Raw genomic sequence first — 23,635 nt, 5'->3', positions numbered from 1 at the left:
ATATATATATATATATATATATATATATATATATATATATATATATATATATATATATATATATATATATATATATATATATATATATATATATATATATATATATATATATATATATATATATATATATATATCCCTTGTTTTCTCTAAAACTTTTTGTTCAACTGATGAAAATATTCAAGTGTTTTTACTTCACTGGGAAAACCAGACCAAAAGGTTTCAAAGTAATGTATTCCTCCATCTGCTATAAAATCACAAGTGCCCGTATCAGCAAACACTATCAAAAGCCCCAAAATGTTCAGAAATCATAATGCCCTTAAATAATGCAGCTGTTGTGAGCTCAACTGCTGCTTCTCTGTGCCCCACTCCCAGAATATCTGATGGGGGGGGGCATACTTAGACTTCTTGAGGCATTTATGGCTATCTCAACACTTGGCAACCTCACCCACATGCGTGAACTGCCTCAATTTAACATCATGAAATGCCATGATAGCTTTGTCTGTGCCCTTTCACTTATGATGGGTGTTTCACACATGAAGATAATCAGCTGATCCTGAGCAATACAAGGATGATTTGCCCTCTAGAAGAGGAATTACAGGAGTCTACGTTATAGCTTCTGGAAAGCACAGCAGATCATGGCATGTTTTTTATACATAACAGTATATGCTTTTTCTCCCATCCTTGAAGATCATTTCAATAAGGAAAGTAGCACATATGAAGAAGTTTTTAAGATGAAATAGATCACAGTGCTTTACTAATGATCAAAGGTGAGCAACGGACTATCAATTAAACGACAGGAAGTAGCTCAATACTTCCTGGGAGGGGCAGATGAGTACTTCACAAGCTGGTATTAGTTTTCTTTCAGATTTAAAAAAGGGGGAAGCAGTGTAATGTCAGTCTGCATTCAACTAAATATAGTGTGTTGGCCACTAGGAATGTCACAGATGTTTTGAATATAAATATAGCTTAGCCATGCAATAAACCTACAAACAAATTTTAATTCAGCTGATAAATCTTCAGGACTCATGTTCATTTGTGGTCTACATTCCAAGGACATTTCCTGTAGAGGAGAAGATCAGGGCCCCGACGGAGCTAAAACAGTCCTGCAGGGCATGCAAGAAGGAGCTCTTCCACCAGGCATTTGGTTGAGGCCAGGCATAACCAACGTCTGAAGGGCCCCTGCTCCCTCCCAGAGCTCTATCAGTGTGCTCTGGACCTGTTTGCACCATTGCATTCTTTGCACTGCTTGCACTATTACAATTATCAGTTAGTATTATTGTTACAGTTATTTTTATGTTATGGATAGTTTCATGTATACGTTTTATGTAAACTGCTCTGAGCCTCCGGGGGGGGGGGCTATAGAAAAATGAATGAATGAATGAATGAATGAATGAATGAATGAATGAATGAATGAAGAATAAGAGTCTGAGTAAAATACATCCACTTATAAAAGTAAGACCTCTGTTCTTTTCCTCCTCCTTTAAGTCTGTATTGCAATGACATTATTACATTATCCGGAACTGCCAGAATTTTCTTAGTTAATGTCCTCCCTTCCAAGTGAATCGTAATCATTTAACTCAGTCATTGTGTCCCAGGATTCTTCAGTAAGATGGCCAGAAAGTGGACAAGCAATCAGACTCAACAGGCCTAAGAGTCCCATTTCCCTAAGTGCACTAGAAGATTGTCTAAAATACTTGGGGATTCCAAGACAGGTCTGTAGGAACTCCTTGGCAAGTGAGGCAATCTAGACAAGGTTCCCTGCAAATTTAACATTTGAAAGTCACTATCTGAAGCAGTAAAACAAGTTCCTGCAAAAGAGAAAAACAATGCAAAAACTTTGTGAATGTTGCATTCAGTAGAAGGTGGTAAATAATACAAAATGCACAACAGCAAATTTGATCATGTATTCTTCACTGAAAATGACAACAGAACTCTTGATGTGGTAAGAACGATGGGGTGGGTGGGAATAAAATGTGCACGCTAGAAAAGTTGGTTTATCCCACACATCATACCAGCAAATAGCATAATTTCAGTCACCAGAGTCCACAAGTTGTGGCTAACTATTTTGGCCATCACTAGTCATGCCTCCTACTTCCTAACACAGATGGTTAAGGTCCCAGATCTGAGTTCCTGGAGAGGATGCACTAATCTTTGATGTCAGGCTATACTTCGGAGTTTCTGAGAGCCCCTGAAATGAAGTGTGACATCAGAGAGGAAAAATCAAGGATTGATTGCTCGGAGGGAGGAAGCAGTTCCCATAGTGATCATAATGACTGAATTTGTGGTTCCTTGACAATGACCAGAATGCATTCATCCAGTTGTACAAGAAGTTCAGTGCAATCAGCCAAAATGCTCCATTTGCAGATGGAGAACACCAAAAACTACACCCTCCCCCAAGAGACAGAGATCTTGCCCTAAACAGAGTGTGGTCCAGCTGCATCGCAGCAGATGTATGGATCCCAGTCAGTTTGAAACAGAACCACATTGTTTAAATTGCTTGTTTAGTGCTATATTGTGTGATCAACTCCAGATTTAAATTTTATATTCTCTGTAATACAAACCACCTGTTGTTGCAAAACAGTCTTAATCGCCAAAGATTCTACATACCAAATACTGAGATACTGTTTACAGGCCACAAACCAACCTGCAAATGAATCAAATTGTGTGCCAAGCAGATACTCACTAATACATTACAATGGAACATAAAATAAGCAGCAAAGTGAGGAGGTATGGTTTTAAAACATCAGTTAACTTAAATAGTCAAATTCATGATATAATCCAACTGTATCACTTCCAAGGCAAAAAAACCCAAATCCAAATTTATATTATCTTGAGATCACATGCTGAACCTTCATCCTTCCGCAATTTGTTGTTTTGCTCACATTACATAGATTAATATAAAATTGGGTTGGTGCCTTAGCTAATCAGAAGACTGATTTGTAAGTAAATAGGGTTGCAGATTCTGAACCTGGTATTTCAGAAAGAACATCTAGAACATTCAGGAAAGCCAGTACCAGTCAGCTAGACCAATCTTACTCAGAATAGGTCCACTCCTTGTTTTCAATATTTCAGAAATGGCGGTAGAGCACCACTGGAAGTTACCAGTGTTCCCAAACATGCTGCAACAGGGTCCCATCTGGCATCCAGATTCTGGCTGGCTTCACTTGACTGCTTGGAAGTTGAGAAGAGACACTTCCTACATCTTGGATATTACTTCTACGTGACAGAAACCTTATTACCTCTTGAAGGAAGTCCACTTATAGAACACCTCCTGGAAAGCCTTCATTCTCTGATGCAGGAGGAAGAACACTGACCGACTGAACCCTTCACTTACCAGAAGTTTATCCTTTCTGCAAGATTCCTTTCCTGCAAGAAGTATCCTTAACAAATCCACTTCAGGTTCACTGATTCCCTACGTAAAAAATCCAGAGAGTTCAGTCTGCCCTTACCAAGCCTCCATTCAAACTACTAAATGAAATTCCGTTCAAGCGGTTGAGAACAAAGATTCTTTTCCTTGTGGCTGTCAATGCCAGGAGGATATCAGAACTGAGTGCTTTGTCAGAAAGGAAGGAGTTTCATATCTTCCATAAAGACAAGGTGGTTCTTAGACCAGACCCCACTGATGGCAAAAGTTAATTCAATATTCCACACGTCTCAAGAATTACATCTTTCATCTTTATGTCCAAACCCATAGCATGAGAAAAAGAGGTCATGGCACACAGGGGATGTCAGAAGGGCCTTGAAGGTTTACATTCAGAAAACAGATGCCTTGAGAAACACCAATGCCTTATTTGTTTTCATATTTCCTCCAAATAATGGGCCAAGAATGTTGAAGTTGAGCAATACCATTGGAACTTATACAGTTGAGGTCTACAATGAGCATAAAAATTCATGGTCCTCCAAGCATTAAGCTCATTCCATCAGAAGTGCAACCACCAATGCAGCTATAGTCAAGCATGCTTCTGCTGAAAAGCTATACAAAGCAGCAATCTAGTCTAATCTCTCTACCTTTGTCAAAACACTACAACAGTGGTCCCCAACCTTTTTATCACTGGGGACCGGTCAACACTTGACAATTTTACTGAGGCCCGGGGGGGGTATTCTTTTGCCGAGGGACGTCACCGCCACCGCCTGAGCCCCTGCTCCACTTGCTTTCCTGCCGGCGACCCTGCCAGCAGCAACTGTGCAGTGCCACGCCAAGGGGGAGCCGCAGCCATGGTGGCCGCTGGAGAGCACCAAAGGTGAGCCGGTGGTAGAGTGGCAGGGCAGCTGCTGAGGCAGCAGCTGGGGAGGAGGATGAGTAGCCACGGCCCGGTACTGACTGATCCACAGACCGGTACATGTCCTCAGACCAGGGGTTGGGGACCACTGCATTACAAGATTAACACTCTCAGCCCAGCAGGTGTCACCTTTGGTAGACAAATGCTATAAAACATTTTGAGTTTATCCCACTCAATAACTGAGGGCACTGCCCTGGGAGGCCCCAATTAAGATGGCCTCTGTCTCAGAGGGAGAAAGGCCCATTGGATACTCACCATGAAGGGTCCTTTTCCACTGAGGAAAGTATCCTTAACAAATCCACTTCAGGCTCACAGATTCCCTATGTAGAAAATCCAGAGAGTACAGTCTGCCCTTACCAAGCCTCCATTCGAACTACTAAGCGAAATTCCATTCAAGCGATTGAGAACAAAGATTCTTTTCCTTGTGGCTGTCAATGCAGCCCCTTGTTCTTTCCAAAGCCAATGCTAGGAAAACATCACACAAGATTGTCTTCTTTTATTAGCCCCGCACTCTTCTGTTTTTTTTCCTCCTTTTTCTTCTTGTCTAGCGAACTGTACACAATAGACTTCTGCTAGAGTTGCCAAACCAGGGAGGGTGACTCCCCCAAGGCCAGAAACAGGAAAATGTAAATTAGTTCCTGCCTCTCTTAATGGAATGGTGGGAATGCCCTCCTTTCCTCAGAGAAGGACCCTTCAAGGTGAGTATCTAATGGTCTTTTTTCTATATTGGTTCCCACATTATAATCTGCATTTCTCAGCAGTTTCAAGTCTTGTAACAGACTGTGACCTTATTCCAACACTATAAAAATGGAAAATTATTTATAACCTTCAAGTTTTTGCAAGTAATTTTAGATGGTACATCACCAGGATGGTAGACATAGCACACATAATTCTTAAATGTTGGGGCATACCTTTTTTGCTGTTTTATGGTGACAACAGTGTTGGACTGTCCACATCAAAGTAAACACAAACCCAGCAAAGTTAACCGAGTATTTCTAGCTAGACTTTTGCAGTAAGCACATGCAGGGCAGTGAATGAAAGACATCATTATGGCAACCAACTTCAAAAGCAAGAAAGACTGGGTATCATGGTAACACAAAACTACAGAAAAGGGAAGGCTTGGCAACATGTTTATAATCTCTTGGGTCTGAATAATGTTGCAGCAAGGAAAAAGGGGCTTAATGCACTGAAGAGCACACACGTGTCCGTTCCAATAGCACGCAGGCTGAGAACTGTGGCCAACATCTACAGAAGTCAGCAGCTGATTTCCAGTTTTCAAAATACACGTGCAAGTCAGAACTCCATTTTTAGAAAAAAAGGACTGAAAATTATCCTACCTCCATTTTTAAAGTCTGGTTGTGGATGGGCCCTTGCCAGATACGAGAAGTACCAAGGCCACCAATCTCAACAGGCTGGGCAAGGATTTCTGTTCCAGGCCAAGACACTTGTAAACGGGATCCGCATAAAAGGGATCTACAAATACAGGATCCACAAAGATGGGATCCACAAAGATAGCCTCTTAGGATGCTAAGCCCCCTCATTATCATTTCACTTTTACCAGTTACAGTGTTCCCATAGGCAACTTCTGATAGTTACAATGTTCACCAAGACAAGCTTTCCCACACTCCTCCTTGTATTCTTATCCCCCTTACTCTAACCCTATCACCCTTTTAGCCATACTTGTAAGGTTGTGCAACGATGTGCACAACAGGGGTCTCAGTGCTCTTGCATTTCTGCATCCCTTGTGGCAAGCCCCAAGCTAGCCTACCTCACCCTACCCTCCTTGTATTATTATTTATTATTATTATTTAATTTTTAGACCGCCCTTCTCCCAATAGGTCTCAGGGCGGTTTACAACATAAATAGTTAAAACACAATAAAATCCCCATAAAAACCCCAATTAAAAGTTACATATAACATATAACATATAGCGGCGGTGGTCACAATTCTGTACATGCCCACACTGCAGCCACCGGTGCTTCTTCAGGGCCCTGGAGCCCCAGTGTGCAGTATGTCAGCCACAACAGCCTCTCCCTGAGCCTGCATAGAGAGTGCATCTGGTGTCCATAACCGGCAACAGGTTCTTCTCATCATTAGATCCAAAGCCATTATGGAAAGTAGAGCACAGAGACACAGAGACTGATTTGCCAGTTTTGTCTGTGGTTTCAATAATGCCAGAAGCTTAGCAACTAAGATGACGTAAGGCAATTCATCTTGAGACTGAAGACATCCTTCAGTGTTCAATAGCTGAAATGGATGTCAGAGGGTACCATTACAATACCAAGCTGGGTCCTTTCGACTCCCCTGTTGACAGCAACTAAGAAATTTTATCCCTGGGAATAATGTGAAATAATCACACATAAGTAAAGTTGCAAGAGGTTTTAAAAGTCACACAGCTCAACCCCTGGTCTGCATTAAGATAACACTGCCTAAAAGTTTAGGAGCCCAGCTCACATCATGCAAATGACAAACTGCATGCAGCACGGAAAACTATCAAAACAATTTCATGAAAATAAATGCCTTTTTTTCCCTACAAGCAGAGCACTATTAATGTATTTTGAGATCATCTCCAGTTCAAAAGACACTTACCCGGACTCTTTCATTCCAGGGGTAACGTATTTTAACCTGATCCCGAGGGCACAAGCCAAAACCCCAATATATATATGAGCCACATTCAGTAAAGACACTATCAACACAGTTCAGTCTGCCACCTTCATAATATCCTCCACACAGCAGCCCAGTTCAGTGATTAAAACTTCTGAGGTATTAAAGCTCTTGCTCCCATAACGTTCTTTGCACAAAGAGTCACCGTGACATTTGTTACTCCAATCTGCCCCCCATTTGCTAGCCATGTCCACCTGTGGCACTCATTTAACCTTTTTAACATTGCTACTAAAAGATGCCAATGAGCTCAATAAAGCTATGTTGGAATCAGTCTTTACCTAACTGCAAAATCAATTCCACCCTGTCACAAAGTGGTAATCGCCAGTTCTGCAAAGGTACAGCACGCTCTGCTACTCTTGACCATGACCCAGAATCTCTTATGAAAACATCCAGAGCAATGCCTAGAGAGGCCACTGTCCTAATGGAATACTTTTCGTGCAGCCGTCTCCAATAAACTTGCAAAAGTTGTTAAAAGGTTTAATTTATACTGTGGTTACATGGGGGAAACCAACTGCCAGGACAAGGCCACTGCATGCGCTGGGAGAGCTGCCATGAAAAACACAGTAGGTGGATTGCGACTGCAACTCACTGTACCCTAAGCCAAAAGCCTAAATGGAGGAAGGAGGACTTGGCTTGAAAAATCTGCCTGCCCTCTCACCAGCAGACACTCCCCCATCCCATACCTACACTTTTATCTGGGGTTTAATATGCAGCAATTAATAAAGAACACTTGCACTACGCAGGCACGAAATGCTATATAGACTACATTTAGTCAGAGAGGAGACGGATTGTGCTGACCCTGTGCAATCAGCCAACTTTCTGACACAAAGCACACGCATGGGCACACATCATTCAAGAAAGTTACAAAAAAGCACCATGATGTGGGAGACATCAGGGATGAGGATAGTGGGTGTGACCCCGATCCTCTCTACCCGTATATAACATACATCATTATTAACAACCCCACCAGGCTAATTTAAGCCAGGACAAAACTTTGCCTCTTGATTTCTACTGAACTGTTAAAATGCACAAGAGTAAGCAAAGTCATTCATTTCTGGTGACACTAATACTTCACTTGCAAGAGTGTTAAAGAAAAAGACCAACAGCTGTTCGTGCGGTCCTAATCACAGAACTCTGACCGATAGGATGGTCAGTGAGTGCGGTGGTTTGCATCCTGTTCGTAAGAGAAAGTGAGGTCCATCTCGCAGAGATGACCAGCACCATCCTTGCAGGCTACATTCACTGCACATGAGAACCAGTATGGCATAGTGGTTAGAATCATAGAATCATAGAGTTGGAAGGGGCCATACAGGCCATCAACCCCCTGCTCAACGCAGGATCAGCCCTAAGCATCCTAAAGCATCCTAAAGCATCCAAGAAAAAAGTTGAGACACAGGTTAACAAGTTGAGACACAGGTCCAGATCCCTACTGTGCCACCAAGCTTGCTGAGTAAACATGGACCAGCCTCTCTCTCAGCCTAACCTACCTCAAAGGGCTTCTGCAAAACCAAAATGAAGATGAATGCTCTGAGATGGGGTGGGATTAAAATGTACTGAATAAATAAATAAGCCAAAGGTATGGTTTCCCCACAAAAAGTTTGCATGTCAAGAACTGGATTTTCTAGAGTTACTCACAAGTAGGAGTTAGCAAAAGGGATGCGGGGAGATGGTGGAACATTTGGTTGCCCAAAAACACATTCCCTGTGCTTGTGCGGATGCATCTGCTAGGCCAGTTCAGCACGAGCAGTGCCACTCGAGGCTGCTGCTAGTGCACTGCGGCAGAGCTCCATGCTCCACCGCTTTTTGTTACCCCATGCGGGAACTTTTAGCGTAATGGACCTGGTCTGCCCCAAATTTATGCATCCAAATGGGGACAGGGCAGAAAGATTCTGCCGGGGGGGGACCAGGGGGCTTGCAGGAAAGGGGGATTGTGTGACAACACAATCCCACCTTCCTACAAAAAAAAATGTCCCATTCGGCCCTGCAACACCATAAAGCACCGCGGAGCTGAGTGTGGCATTTTCTGTCCGCTCTGGACCTCCATAGGAGAGGGAGGAACCAGGCTTGGAAGGCCTAGCTCTATCATGTCCACACAGGCCTGTGGCTGGACAGGCCCCATTGTCCCCCGCAAGGAAATAGGGAACACAGATACTTCTACATTCCTTTCCCAAGGGCCTGATCCGTGCCAGGCCTGGGCCGGGACGGCGGCAATGTTGTGCAGCTGTAGCCATATGGGCACTGCCGCGGCCTTTTCTTCCCATGTGGAATCAGCCCTACAGTACACAGTGAACTTAATTTTTTAAGTAAGAATGTAAGAGCAGTTTCTCCCTACATTGTGTATAAGTTCATGAAACTTTCTCATTTTGTCATGTTCTACACTAAAATGCCTCAAAGTATTCAGTGTTTTCTCACAGGGAAGGAGTTCCAATATTTTGATCATTTAGGTCACCGTTCCCAACTCCCGGTCTGGAGCCTGGTACCGGTCCGTAGATCAGTTGGTACCAGGCCGCAGCTCCTCCTCATCCTCCTCCTTGGCTGCTGCCTCAGGGGCTGCCCTGTCACTCTGCTGCGGGCGGCAGGAAGTCAGGGGCACCAGCAGGAAAGTCAGCAGAGCAGGGGCTCAGGCAGCGACAGCGACGTCCCTTGGCAAAAGACTACCCCCCCCCCCCCGAGCCTCAGTAAAACTGTCAAACGTTGACCGGTCCCTGGAGATAAAAAGGTTGGGGACCACTGATTTAGGTCATCCTTTTCTACATCTTTGTCAGCTCTATAATGCCCTTATTGACATGGGGCGATCAGAACCATATATGTCATTTCAAGTGCAGCTGCACCACATATCTATGCAAAGATATTACAACTCAGGCAGTTTCATCTTCAGTTGACATTTTCATCAAGGTACCCGCCATAACTCCAAGAATTTTTCTTGTCAGCATCCACCCAGTTCAGACCTTTGGCATCTATTTAAAATTAAGAAGTTTTTCTGTAATGTTCAAATTTACTTCCTTTAAACCCTCATTTGCCACACTGCCACTTTCCTGCTCAGTTTGGAGCGGGTCTTTTGGAGCTCCTCAGAAGCCAATTTGTGTTTCTGTGTCCTGAATAATTTAGCGTCATTTGCAAACAAGACCACCTCCCAGTTCACCCCTGACTTGTGATTATTCATGAATTACGTTTTCATTCATGATCATGTATGAATAAATTAAATACACTGGTCCTAATACCAATTCCTGCAGAAGCCCACTACATGCTTGCATCTACTGCAAGTACTGTTAATTTACCTCTCCTTTCTGCTCCTCATCATTTAATCAGTTACTAATCAACAAGAAAACCCATTTACTCATGAGACTCTGGTAAAAGACTTTGGCAAAAGCTGTTCAGAAGTCCAAGCACATCATGCCTATGAGATTACCCTTATCCACATGTCTGTTAACCCTCTCAGAGGATTCTAAAGGTTGGTCAGACAGGATTTCCCCTTACATAAGCCTTACTGATTCATACTCAGTAGGACTTGTTCCTCTAAGTGCTTAAGGATTTTATCTTTGAATGTTTCCAAGCAGAGGCAATTTTCTCGCTCCCTGCTACTGCTAATGCCTAAGCTTCTGCAATGGCAAGGAACATCCATATATACAACAGTTTCCCCCCACTTTCCTGGCCAAAGTCCGTCCATCCATTCCCCAGCCACCCTTTGGAAAGCAATTTTTAATCCAGAATTACTAATCACTAAAGTTTAATGACAATCCGCAACCACTGTTGACTAGTTCCCCGCACGCATTTTTTCAAAATAAATCTCTAGGCCTTTTTGTTGCTGGGGGGGGGGGGGGGGAGTTATAAGGGCAGGATAAACATTTCCCTTTGTGACTATGTAGTGTAAAAAGCTAGATAATTAGTTTAAAAAAGAAAACTGGATGTAGTCTGTCATGGCAATAGATCATTAGAACTCTAAAGTGATCTACTGGTTCCCACTGCCTGGTGAGGAAATTGGCAGCTATAGGGGCTAAGGCAAGGAAAACCGTTCCAAGGTCAGCAAGACCTGCAAAAAATGCACCACCTTCACATCCACATGATTACAACGGCACTCTCATTGCAATCATTCCAAAACAAACATACTAAAAGTTGGGAAAAGATCACAAGAAAGCAGAGGGAAACAGAAGTCATGTGAATACAGGATGATATTACATGGATGCTTATGAAATCATTAAGGTGGAGCAAACGTCTGTATGGAAACATCCTTTAAAAATCTTTCCTGCCAATTTACTAGAAGGCTAATTTGCTCAAAATTTCTTGGAACTCCTCAGGATCCCTTTCTTTAAAAATCTATGTTATATATGCTACCTTCCAATCCTCTGGAAAGGAGGTTGATTTAAATATTATTTAAGCAACGAAGTGCATTTTTTGCTAGATTAACAAATATTCAAGTTCCTTATGAGCACTTCGGGTGTATATTGCCAGGATCCAGTAAATTACCAGTTTTGGATTTCTCTGTCAGCCTTAGAACTTTGAGTCCTGGGACACCTGAGATGACAGGTATATAAATATTTTAAATAAACAAATCAACCTCAGTTTCATCTCCTTTGACTCACATTCTCTCCACATCCTTCCTGAAAATGATGACCGTGAACAGTTCTTCTCCTCTGAGGGGAAAAAGAGGGCCAGTGGTCCCCAACCTTTTTATCACTGGGGACCGGTCAACACTTGACAATTTGACTGAGGCCTGGGGGGGGGGTAGTCTTTGACTGAGGGACATTGCCACCGCCACCTGAGCCCCTGCTCCACTTGCTTTCTTGCCAGCGCCCCTGACTTCCCGTTGCCTGCTAGGGGGTGTTGCCAGTAGCAGCTGCACAGTGCAATGCCGAGGGAGAGCCCCAGCCATGGCGGCCACTGGAGAGCACCAAAGGTGAGCCGTTGGCAGAATAGCAGGGCTACCCCAGAGGTAGCAGCTGGGGAGGAGGACGAGTAGGAGCCACGGCCCGGTACCAACGGATCCATGGATCGGTACCAGTCTCCGGACCGGGGTTTGGGGACCACTGCTCTGGGTGATTTCCACCGTTCCAACGGGGAGGCAGGACTTATTCAAATTCTTCTTGATTGTGCTCAGTGGGAGTCACCCAAGCTCAGTCCAAGAACTCCAACAGCTTCTATAATTTAACTCATACACTGTTAACTAGGCTTGTGCACCAGGTGCTCAATCCAGCCCAATTCAGCTTCAGTGCCCATTAAAGTCAATGGCGCCAGTGACTTCAATTGGAATCCCGGCATTTCCACTTATCCTGGGGCAAGGGGGTGGAAATTTCAGTTACAGCCTCCAAACATTCAGGGTAACTCCGGGAAGCTTTCCCCCTCCAAATTTCACAATGATTGGACCACGGGGTCCACTTCCAAGGGTTCCAAAGGTAGATACCCCCATCTGCTCCTATTCAATGAGACAGACAGCTGTCTCCCTATGCTGAGGCAGGAAACCAACTGAGCTTGGGTGACTCCCACCGAGCACAAACAGGAAGAAGAAGAATAAGTCCTTCCTCCCTGATGGAACAGTGGAAATCACCCAGAGAATGTCCTCGCCCCCTCAGAGGGCAAACAACAGCTCTGCCATAACTACTCCATACCAACAGAAAGAATTTACTTGGTTTCTCTGCAATCTCTGTGTCTACATTTGGAAAATTTTTCACCAATTTGTCCTCAATGGTTTCCTAATTTTGATGTTTTTTAAAAATATATATTATTATTTGACTTATAGTTTTTAGAAATACACTTCCATTTTCACCTGTTTATCATCAGACTAGTTTTTCCAGAGCATGTGCTCATTCTTATTCCTCTTGTTTGGACAAGACTTCCTCTCTTTAAAAAGATGCCATCTGGCTTCCTTGCCCTTATACATTAACCATTTTGCCAGCATCTGAGATTTGGTAGTATTCTACCTCATCTGCAGCACACATTTTACCTGACCTTCCATTGGAATGGATTTAAATAATTTCCTAGAACCCCAAAAGGATCTGACTCTTTGTGCTCTCTTTCAATTTACTTCAGACTAATTCTCTCATAGTTTAAACCTTTCTCCTTCTGAAATTAAATGTGGTTGTAATGGACTTTTTGAACCACTTAAGCAGTGAACTTAACAATAGGGTGAACCTTGATCCCAATCAATGCAGCACCGTGTTAATCCTGTGCCTGGTCATCAGCATCGATCAGGACCAAGTGCAGGGGTGCCTACATATTCGGCTCTGTGAGAAGTCCTCCATGGTTCAGCTGTTAGATACTTCAGCTGTTGCAGTCTCCCTCAGCACACCCAGAATCTCTGGAAAGGATTTTGAGATGCATCTGCAGGAGCTCCCTGACACTATCCACCAACTAGAACTGAAGTTACTTCTTTGGGGGACAGTGAATGACTATTAAACTGGTTGAAGTCTTTAAGTTTTAAAGATATATTTCAAGACATTAGAAGAAATGGAGTCTCAGCAGTATGAAGGGTTTCAGAAAAAGAAATCAACCACAAAGGCTCTCTCAGTCACACAGAGCACAGCCAAGCAAAGCACAGTTATCAACAACCAAAGTTGGAACTCCAGCTGTGTGGAAGCATATGCAGCAAAAGCTAAATAATGAATTTTTAAAAAACCCGTCTTTACAGATGGTCATTAAATTTATTTCACCGGAAAATGTGTAATCAGTGTTAAATTCAGTTAAAGGCAATGAAGAAGAGACAGTACGTTTTAAAGAACAAAGTTCAATCAAACGCCTTAGACCTATATAAAGATTGCATAAACATTAAAAAGGACAGGTTGGTAATGTAATGCTCAAGGTGACTGTTTTCATTTACAATATCATTCACACACTTTAAGGGCCGTCATATATAAGATGGAGAAAAGTTGTTTTCTGGTGCCCCAGAGGGTCAGACCAGAGCAAAGGGGTTGAAATTAATTCAAAAGAATTTTTTGCTAAACATCTGGAAGACGTTCCTGACAGTTTGAGTGGTTCCTCAGTGGAACAAGCTTCGTTGGGAGGTGGTAGGTTCTCCTCCTTTGGAAGTTTTTAAGCAGAGGCTAGATAGCTGACAGAAATGCTGATTTTATTAACTTAAGCAGATTGTGAGTGGCTGGGCAGGAAGGGATGTGCCAGTGTTTGTCTCTGGGGACCCTTCCTTGCATACCCAGGGAATTGCTGATCATCACTGTGGGGTGGCAGGTGAATTCCCTCCAGGCCAGCCAGGATTCTGGAGATTTTTGATGGTGGGGATCATTGGGGTCACTGTGGGTGGGCAAGTAGTTGTGAGTTCCTGCATTGTACAGGGAGTTAGACTAGATCAGTGGTTCTCAACCTGGGGGTCAGGACCCCTTTTGGGGTCAAACAACTCTTTTACAGGGGTTGCAGCAGGGCAAGCAGCTTGGCCAGGGAGGGCGCCATCTACACAACAGCCTTGCGGGGTAAGATTGAAATACAGCATTCGTCTTTCTGGAACAGTGGAAACGAGCGAAATTGGCATGGTAGGACAAAAGGCAGAGATGAACTGAGAAACCCCAGAAAAAAACAATTTATATACAACTAGATTCAAAGCCCGTTCATCAGAAGGGGCTTTGAAAAGCCTCCCCTCATGCGGCCATCCAGCACACACTCCGGCCCAACCGTGAGTCTCCTCTTGCTCTCCAGATCGGTGATAGCATATTCAGGGCCAGCAGCTGAGACCAGCTGATAGGGAAAGGGACAGCAGTTTTGTCTCCAATGCAAGATAAGGGCTTTCCCCATCATTTCAGTTCTGCTTTTCGATTTCTGGTTGTTTCTACACCTGCTAATCTTACCAAATTATCTACTGAATATTCCACTCTTTACTCACTGTGCAATTCCTCTTGTGTCCAGGTGAAAAAGGAGGATTGTGAAAGGGCATAAATTAAAAAATAAATCTGAAAGCCATCAAAAAAAGAGAAGTCACCATATACACATAGGAAAGTTACATCCAATAACATTTTTTTGTGCATGTAAGAGGGCTTACATTTCCTTTCGGATAAATATGGTACCCCTCCCCACTGGCAGTAAAGTTGCCATGTCTACTGGCATGTCAGGCAGTGGCTGGAAGAGAAAGCGCAGCACGAAACTACCCCACAGGAGCCAGCTGCGCAGCCCTGCTGTCTAGAGGCCCTGAGCAAATGCCGTCCACTCCCCCTTGGAAGAAGACTGCAGAGCACGCGCCCAACCAGGACGACCTGAGGGCCGCTGTCCTGGCAAGGCGGAGGGGCGTTTACCTGGCAAGGGTCTTTTTCCCAGAGCCAGGCAGGCCTCGGAGTAAGGAAAGGCTTTTGCTGAAGTGGTGCCGGTGAGGAGGGGCCCTGCCCTGCGCCCAGGGCTGGAGGCTCAGGCATCCCAAGGCGAGAAGCAGGCGGTCGTCCATGGCGTGCGGCTCGGCGGCAGACTGCAGTATTTACAGTGGTGCGGCCCCGTGATGGCCCTGCTGCCCCCACCCAGAAAGCCAGCGGCTTCAGAGGCCCAGGGGCGGAGTGCGGTGCTCTCTTTGTGCGCCGGGTGGTGGTGGGCTGAGGGCAGGGAAGGCCAGGGGTGGGGGGAGGAAGGATGGGCTTGACAGGAAGTTAGCCTGTCATTGAGGAGACGTCATGGCACCAGGGCCTTTCCTGCATGGAGAAGGTGGGTGTGGGAGGCGCTGCACGGCAGGCCATCCTGCCAGGGCTTAAGAAGGGGAAAGGAGCTGAGGGTAGCTGTTTCTGGTGTTCGTGGGACAGGTTTCGCCAGGCCTCCTGGAAACACGACAATGTAACAAGGGCATCTGATGTCAGGCCCCTCGCTCTGCTCCCCAGTTGGTTAACGGCACATTTTCTGCTGCTTTCTTCGATGGGGATGTGCTCAGTGGGCACCACAGAAGTCATTCCTGGCCCCCTCCATGCCGGCAAGGCTGCGGCTTCCGCAAGGGCCACCGAGCACACCCACCACTTCTGTGAGGCGGTGGGTATGCTGGGGGGGGGCAGGTCTGGAGGCGTGACTGGATAGAACTCTGGCCTGTCCTGGTGAAGGCTTCGCGCCTTCAGATTGGGCCCTCACCTGGACCAGCCCCACCTATTCTCTGCCCCCCAGCCTTGAGCGAAATATGATACTGCTCTCCGAGCAGTTCCAGATCATGAACAATGGGTCAGTTCCAGTTTAATTTCTGTGAAAGAACATTTTCATGAGGAACTGTATTAAAGGTTGCAGCATTGGAAAGGTTGAGAACCACTGGACTAGATGATCCTGAAAATTCCTTCTGACTCTATGATTCTATTATTGTCTAAATATAAAAGCAATAAAATACTGAAATGCAACCATCATTATCACCATAATAAAACAAACAGCTATTATTCCCAGAAAGCAAAGCACAGCAACCAAAACACACCTTCACCTTACTGAAAAAGAACTCCAGTGTTTCACCAAACCAGGAAGACTTGATTGCTTTCCACAGATGACAGAAAACAGCCTTTTCCTAATCCTCCGCCACTGATCCATGGGCAGTCTTGAGCAAATCACTTAAGCTCCTAAAACTTCCACCACTTTCCCCTATCTGTAAACATTACTCCTGAGGGATTTAAGTAATGTCAGCAAGCAGCTTGAGTAAAACAGCCAAAAACATTTTTCATTTAAGGCAAGAGAATTCAGATGACACAGCAGTGCAGGAATTTGTATAGGATGTTCCTGTCATCCGCCTCACTTTGTATACAACAACATGAAGTGTGTGGGGATCGGGGGAAGAAAGTAACATCTGTAAGAAACTTTCTTCTCCATTCACTTCCCTGCTTGGCAATGCTTGCAGCAGCCAATTCAGATATTCCTCATTAACCATCTATCAGCACACACCACACATTTCACGACCTAACACTGCCTGGCTTTGTATCGACAGCCAAGTCAGTTTCTTTCATGCTGAGATTCAACTATTCAGGATTACAAATGTGCAGAGCAAAGACTGAACTTCCATCTTTTCAGTGAGGTCCTTTTTCCCAAATGAAGTGAACTTCAGTGTCATACAGAATCTTGGAAGACCAGGTTTCAAATCTTCACACAGCCCTGAAGGTCACTTAGTAGCACTGGGCGAACTGTTCTGTCTCAACATCGTGAGGACAAACTGGAGGAAAGCAGAACTCCAGATATGGCCCTAAGCTCGTTGAAGGAAGGGCAAGATTAAAAGGATATAGGTAGTATTTAATCTGTGGGTTCAGTAAGACATGCACCCTGAGCTCCAACAACCAACAACTTCACTGGAAGCAGAAATACTGAACAAACTACAGATAAGCAAAACTGTGGAACTTATATACATGTTTGGGATTCCCACCAAGACACGCTATTTCTCTTTAATGGAGGCCCGTGATTGGAGCTTAAGTCTGGCTCTTCATTGGTCCATCATTCTCTTCTATTATTGATTAAGAGCCCGGGGCTGGCAACTCCCCAGGTCTAAAGCTCAAGGTCTTTTACGAATCTCTTGAATCCACACATACACAATAGAAAGGTACAAGAGAGACTTGCAAGGATTCACCAGGAAAGGAAATGCCTAGCCCCCTTGTTGAGCCCCATTTCTTTTTCCCTTGCTTTCTCTCCAGTACTTTCCTCCTGCTCCTGATAATGCCCTCTCCTCCCATCATTACCTTTTTTCCCTCACTCCATCATCTTCGTACCAATTGCCTTCTCCTTCTTGGCTCCTCCTCCATTGCAACTGCCACTACATTATCATCTTTCCTTCAGTCACACATTAAAGCTCGGTTGCTTCTGTTTTGGAGGGGGTTTAGCCTCCTCTTTTCTTTTCTTTTACAGTTGAGTTTTTTTTCTATATGAGAATAGGCATAGAAACATATCTCCTTTCTGTACCTTGCCTCACTGTGTGGATTTTTTGATCTGCACTCAGAGGCCAACTTCAGAGTCAGATATATGCTAAAAGTTTGCTGCCTGGTATTAAAGAATGCTTATAGGAAAAGTGAGGTCATCTGTGCAGCCACATAGACTTTTCACTGCGGAAACCACCTCCAGCCCTTTTGTTTGGTAGTGGATATGTGACTGCAAGGAGGCCTGTTCTTGTAACAAGTTCAGTTTATAATTCAAACATTAGGAAACTCCTATTCAAACATGCACTCCCACCTATGAGTCGGCATCCTCAGCCAAGCCATAGTTTAGATACTATTGCCAACTCAAGTCCAGTTTCTGGTAGTCAGAGTTGCAGATTTTTAACTTTGATTATCCTTTGACTGATAAGGTGATGCTTAAGGAAATGATTACAACCTTCTAATTGATCATTCAGTTACTGGAAATTGGCTTCAGCTGTATATTGGAGACCAAGATCTGATCTCTTTTTCTTTCTCTGTATTAAGATAAGAAAATGCTTCTGTTATGTGTAACCTTCTACCCAGAGCAAACAGCCTCTGCAAGGCTGTATTTCATGCAAGGTTTTTAGATAAGTTGAAGAATTAGTTTGGAAGTACATTCTAGATACTTTTAAATTGTTTAGGTTAAAAATTAAGGGTCATTGTAACACAGCCTTCTAGATAGAGCTGAGCCAGATACACGCTGAAACCACAGGTCTGAGAATGTTCTGCCAATTGTAAACTTGAGGGGTGAGTGTTGACCCAGTGACCCCATGCTACTCCAGGGCTGGAGATGACATTGAAGGAGTGGCATTATTGTATTTGCCCAGCAATCTGAGCCAGGCCTATGAGGTAGATATATAAAACCCTATGTAACTCTTTATTATCTGCACAGGAGTTTTGGATGCTTACTCTCCCCTGTGACGTTTTCTTTTTGCTGCAGCTAAAATAAAAACTCATAAAAAGGTTTTCCATTCTGGTGGGTCATTGGATAATATAGTAGGCCACTGAACCCTGATGGGCTGCAGGGCTATTACTTTTTGGGGCTTTAAATAAACTTTTTTATAATGCATGTAAGCTTCTTGGAGGGCCACATGGTAGAAAGTAATAATTTTTCCTTCTTCAAGAAGCTCCTCCTGAAACAGCATCACCATCATCTTGAGATTTCAGGTTCCTGAATCTGCCTCCCCCACCTCTACTCTTACTCTGGGAAATAAAAAGCACTAATAAAGCTGCACATTCAGAGAAACAGCGTAGATAAAAGACCCACATGCTCCTAAATCCCAACCATATTTGTCTTCAACAGGCAAGCAGATCTACAGAATGACTATTTTCCTTCCCTGCATAATATTTTGCTAACTCGCTATTAGGGCTAGGGGGATTCTGCCTGCTTAGAGCAAATATACAAATCCTTACTAAGGTAATTCATGTTCTGTGCCAATGCAAGCTAAATTCTACAAACTACATAAAACATCCAGCAGTCTGAGTAAATTTTTCCTACTGTACGTAGTTTGAGCCACTTCTGTCAGTTCTGGGGAGCTGGCAAAGCACTGAAGCCCCATTTCCCTCAGCCCCCCAGAAGTCTCATTCAGTTTACCCTTCTTCTTCCTTGAAAATGTACATGAGCAGTGAATGGGAAAGGGTCAGGCTTCTGCTCAGATGAACTTGGGAAGGGAACAGCTTTAGTCTGCATATACATAGGTCCTTTATATTCAACACAGTATGCCTAAATTTTGGATGCAAGGTGTAGAGATGGAATACAAAATGCCTCACAGAAAACAACTGCAAGAGATCGGTGGATTGTTCATGGAAATACTATCATAGCTTAACCCCATCAGCGACTAAACTTAAATACCCACTACATTTTATTTAACAAAGGCACTCATTGCTAAGAGGTATTTGCCTTTTACTACTGCTCGATCTGCAGACATTACAAGCAAATGATAACATTAGTATCTTTGCCATGAAAAGATTTATCTACCAATTTTTGCAGATCAAGCTGCTCACAGGAAACTTTTAAACAATTAAAATGAGAATGGGCCACTGTGGATTTCTGCAGTGTTCAGTGTATTTTAGACTTATAGCTTGTGGCTGTTCATGAAATAGTTGTGTTCCACTTGCTGATGTGATCAACCTGTGCCTGGCTGGTTGTCTTCTCCGACTGGAAGTGGTGCAGAAGTGATGAACTGAAAGTGGCAGTTTTGGAGAACCATGTGTGAGCCACAATAACTGCCTGTGGCCACACTGTGGCAATTAATTGGGAAAGAATTGGTGGGTGCTGGTGGGTGTCTGGAAGGGCTGATACCACAGGTTATGATAACACAGACATGCTGGAGTTTAATTGCTGCTGTAGAGGTTGAGAATACACATCCGTAATTTCCGTTTTGTGAAAGAAGCCAGAAAGCTTTGTGTAAAATATATATCTTACCACATCGGCTTTCTTTGAAGTTTTTCCTACAATCATGATATTCAAGGAGATGGTCATGAAAAAAACACATTTCAAAGCAGCATGTCAAGCATTCTACCAAATGCACTTTGTACTACACCTCAATGGCAAATTCATCATGGCACCATTTTTCAACTGGCTAGGCTGCCTCTGATAAGTGTGCAATTTTTCATGATCTATTTGTTTTTAATTATGTCTCAGCGTAGCTGAGAGGAGTGTTAGCTTTGCAGCTGGAAACAAACAGAAGATGCTTAAATTATCTCATTCCATTTTAATTAGAGGCTGTCAACACACAAAAATGTCCTGAGTTGTGCTGCCCAACTTCCGACTTAGATGTAAACTGGCACCGCATCAAGATCTCAATGGATATTACTCCTAAAAATAGTTACCTCACTGCACTTTGTTTTGACCTACAAGTGACAAGTCTGGAACCCCTTAAATTTTTCAAATTAAGCTCAGAACAGTTTTTCCAAGAGCTAAGGGCACTTTGAAAAAGAATGTGTACATGTATCTGCACATTTTTACCTCTGATAAACAGGTTTTCCCATTTTTTCTATTTTTTCAAATCCCTTCAAAACTATTTTGAACAGGAACAACAACAACATTTTATTTATAGCCCACCCTTCTCCAGGGGCTAAAAGTAGGTAACATTGTTAAAACAAAATAAATTAATAAAATATTATAACATTAAAATCTATAAAAGTGCTTAATTAATTCCATACTACCTCCTTCTTCAGGCAGGAGGGTTAATATTGCTCTAGATTTCGGATTCTGATGTAAATTGGGCTGGTGTTTTAAACAAGGCCAGGATTTCAACACCATTTTAGGCCTCAACCATAAGCCTGGTGAAACAGCTCTGCCTGCAACATCAGTGAAAGAAAAAACACTATGGCATAGTTAACAAAACCAACTATAAAAACTTCAAAGGTTCATATACAAGTTGTCTTCTTTTTTTATTCCAATATGCGACAAGGTTCCGGTATTGAATACCTTGTTTCACCTTGGCTTTGTCATGGTATATTTCATCAGCACAGACAAAAATTATAGCTCCTAAGCGGTACAGTAACCTGAATTGCACGGCCTGGATCCATGTAACAGACTGGATCCATGCAATGCAGGTTACTATGCCAGCTGGGAGCCACAATTTTTCTCTGTGCTGATGAAATATGCCATGACAAAGCGAAGGTGAAATAAGGTATTCAGTACAGAACCTTGTTGCATATTGGAATAAAAACGAAGACAACTTGTATATGATGGACCTTTGAAGTTTTTTTGGTTGGTTTAGCCAACTATGCCAAAATGTTTTTTTTTCTTTCACTGATGTTGTTGTAACCATTTCCTGTGGCTGTCTATAATTATTTGCTTGAAACAGCTGTCTTGCAGGCCCCAAAGAACTGTCCAAGGTCTCTCAGTCCCTGATTTCCCGAGGAAGAGCATTCTATCAGGCCGGGATTGAGGCCAGTTTGATATTTTTGGGCCAGGGTTCTTGAGCAGATTTTGTTCCCTGGACCTTAAGTTCTTTTGGGGACATATGCAACGAGGCAGTCCCGTAGATACAAGGGTTCCAAACCATTTAGGGTCTTAATGATAATGATCAAAACCTTTAATTTATCCCCTGTGCAAGCACCGAGTCATGTCTGACCCTTGGGGTGACGCCCTCTAGCATTTTCATGGCAGACTCAATACGGGGTGGTTTGCCAGTGCCTTCCCCAGTCATTACCGTTTAGTACTATAGTGTACTATAGTGAACTATACTATAGTGCATCACAAAACCAGAAATGTGCAGCAAAAAAAAACCTGATTCCTAGAGTTTTCATTAATGAGTAGATTCAGTACTATAGTGGGAAATGACAATTAGACAGTGGTCATGCTTTTCCTTCTAGCCATGATTAGCACTGGCAGGAAAAAAGCCCTGCTGTTTATAGCCTTCTTACTCTATGGGGCTTTCTGATGCAGATAATTATGGTATAGCAAGGTAAACATAATGTTTACTGGCCATTTTGAAGAGCCAAAATCTCTATAATAAAGTTAAGCATAATTGTTCAACTCAGTTTTTTTCTTTGCAGGAAAATTAGAACAAGGCCAGAAAATACTTAGGCATCAAGGAATATTGGAAGATAGAATAGCTTCTCAAGACTAAGTTTATGAAATTTAAATAGGTGTACTTGAAAAGATTAGTGTATCTTTGTTTTAAGAAGATCCACATACATCCTTGCTATTTTCATAGGCTGATACTATGAGCCTTTTTGCTTCATTCATTTTACAGCTGTGTTCTAAATTTCTTTCCCCATTCCATACTCAAATGATACATTATTTATATACAAATAATGCTAAAAACAGGCATTAATTTTAAACAATAATCATTCTAAATGTGTTAGTATGGTTGGGTAGTAAAGACAACTGCAGTTTAATCCTATGTGGGGAGAAAGATTAAAAAGTGGGATTTTCTAATCCAAACAGCATGTTCGTGAAATTCAGTTATGGCCGTACTTGGTTTGTCCTGCTTTTTAGCCTAAATCCTCAAAGTGGCTAACTCAATTTAACCCAATTAAGGCTCTTCTGTAAAAGATTAAACACAGTAAAAAAAAATAGCATTACAGTGAATGACAAGTAGAAAAATGCGTAATCCATTAAAAACCCCAGTCATAAGTCACCTATCCTACAAAGGTAAGGATACCTGAAGAGGGACTCTACATCCGAGGATTCTGTAGAAGTAGGAGGTCTTTCAGTAATGATTTAGGCCTCAGAGCAGTGCTACCACCAGTGACATCCAAAGCGGGTCAAGGCAGGCCCAATATACCAAGAAGTTATTGTTTTTCAGGGGTTTTTAAAAAAGTTTTTCTGTAGTCTTTTATTTAAGAGTCATTAATAGAAGAATATTTTTAGTTAAGGTTAATAATAAGCAGTAGAAATATTTGGAATAATACACTTCAATTTATGGTGTTATTTAAAAATAAATTGTGGTAATGTGAACACTGAGTACCAGCACCAGCAGGGGGAGAGCTGAGGGCGGAAATCAGTGTGACGTTATATATAAGTGCATTGCCACCTATTAAACAAACTACAGAAGATATTTCTTGCTGTACCATTATGGATTATAGTACATCGATAATGGCAGCTTCATACCAATCTGAAGGACATAAATTATTCCTGAGTTAGAATTAAGCAACATCCAAAGTTTACCTGAAGCCACACAAAAGCAGAACAACTGTTAAGGCCTACACATATTTACCATATTTTATTTTTCCAGGCCAAAAGTGATTTTCTGAGGACTGACAGACATAATACTTCAAAAATGGCACATGAGGTTACAATCACAAGATCTTCCTAAGTAGTTTGTTTAATTGGCAAAATTGGCCGTGGGGGGGGTTATATATGATGCAAGCAGAGAGATTTATGAAATTGAGGCATTCTGGAACTACCTCTTCAAA

At 42.9% G+C, this 23,635-nt stretch overlaps 1 protein-coding gene across 7 annotated transcripts in view; it reads right to left on the bottom strand.

Moving 5' to 3' along the window:
- Positions 1–23,635, bottom strand: part of SEMA5B (semaphorin 5B) — a 473,766-nt gene that overhangs the window by 434,458 nt on the left and 15,673 nt on the right. Inside the window, exon 2 of one of the 7 annotated variants that reach the window (XM_077320456.1) lies at positions 5,618–5,753. The exons of the other annotated variants lie outside the window; for them this stretch is intronic. The gene's annotated coding sequence lies outside the window, so the exon portion shown is untranslated. The remainder of the gene's footprint in view (positions 1–5,617; positions 5,754–23,635) is intronic. 7 annotated transcript variants of the gene reach the window in all.

Source organism: Paroedura picta, chromosome 2, assembly GCF_049243985.1.
Source record: "Paroedura picta isolate Pp20150507F chromosome 2, Ppicta_v3.0, whole genome shotgun sequence".
Classification (NCBI taxonomy): Eukaryota; Metazoa; Chordata; class Lepidosauria; order Squamata; family Gekkonidae; genus Paroedura; species Paroedura picta.
Note: the sequence above shows the minus strand (reverse complement) of the source record. Positions and strands in the feature narration are given on the sequence as shown.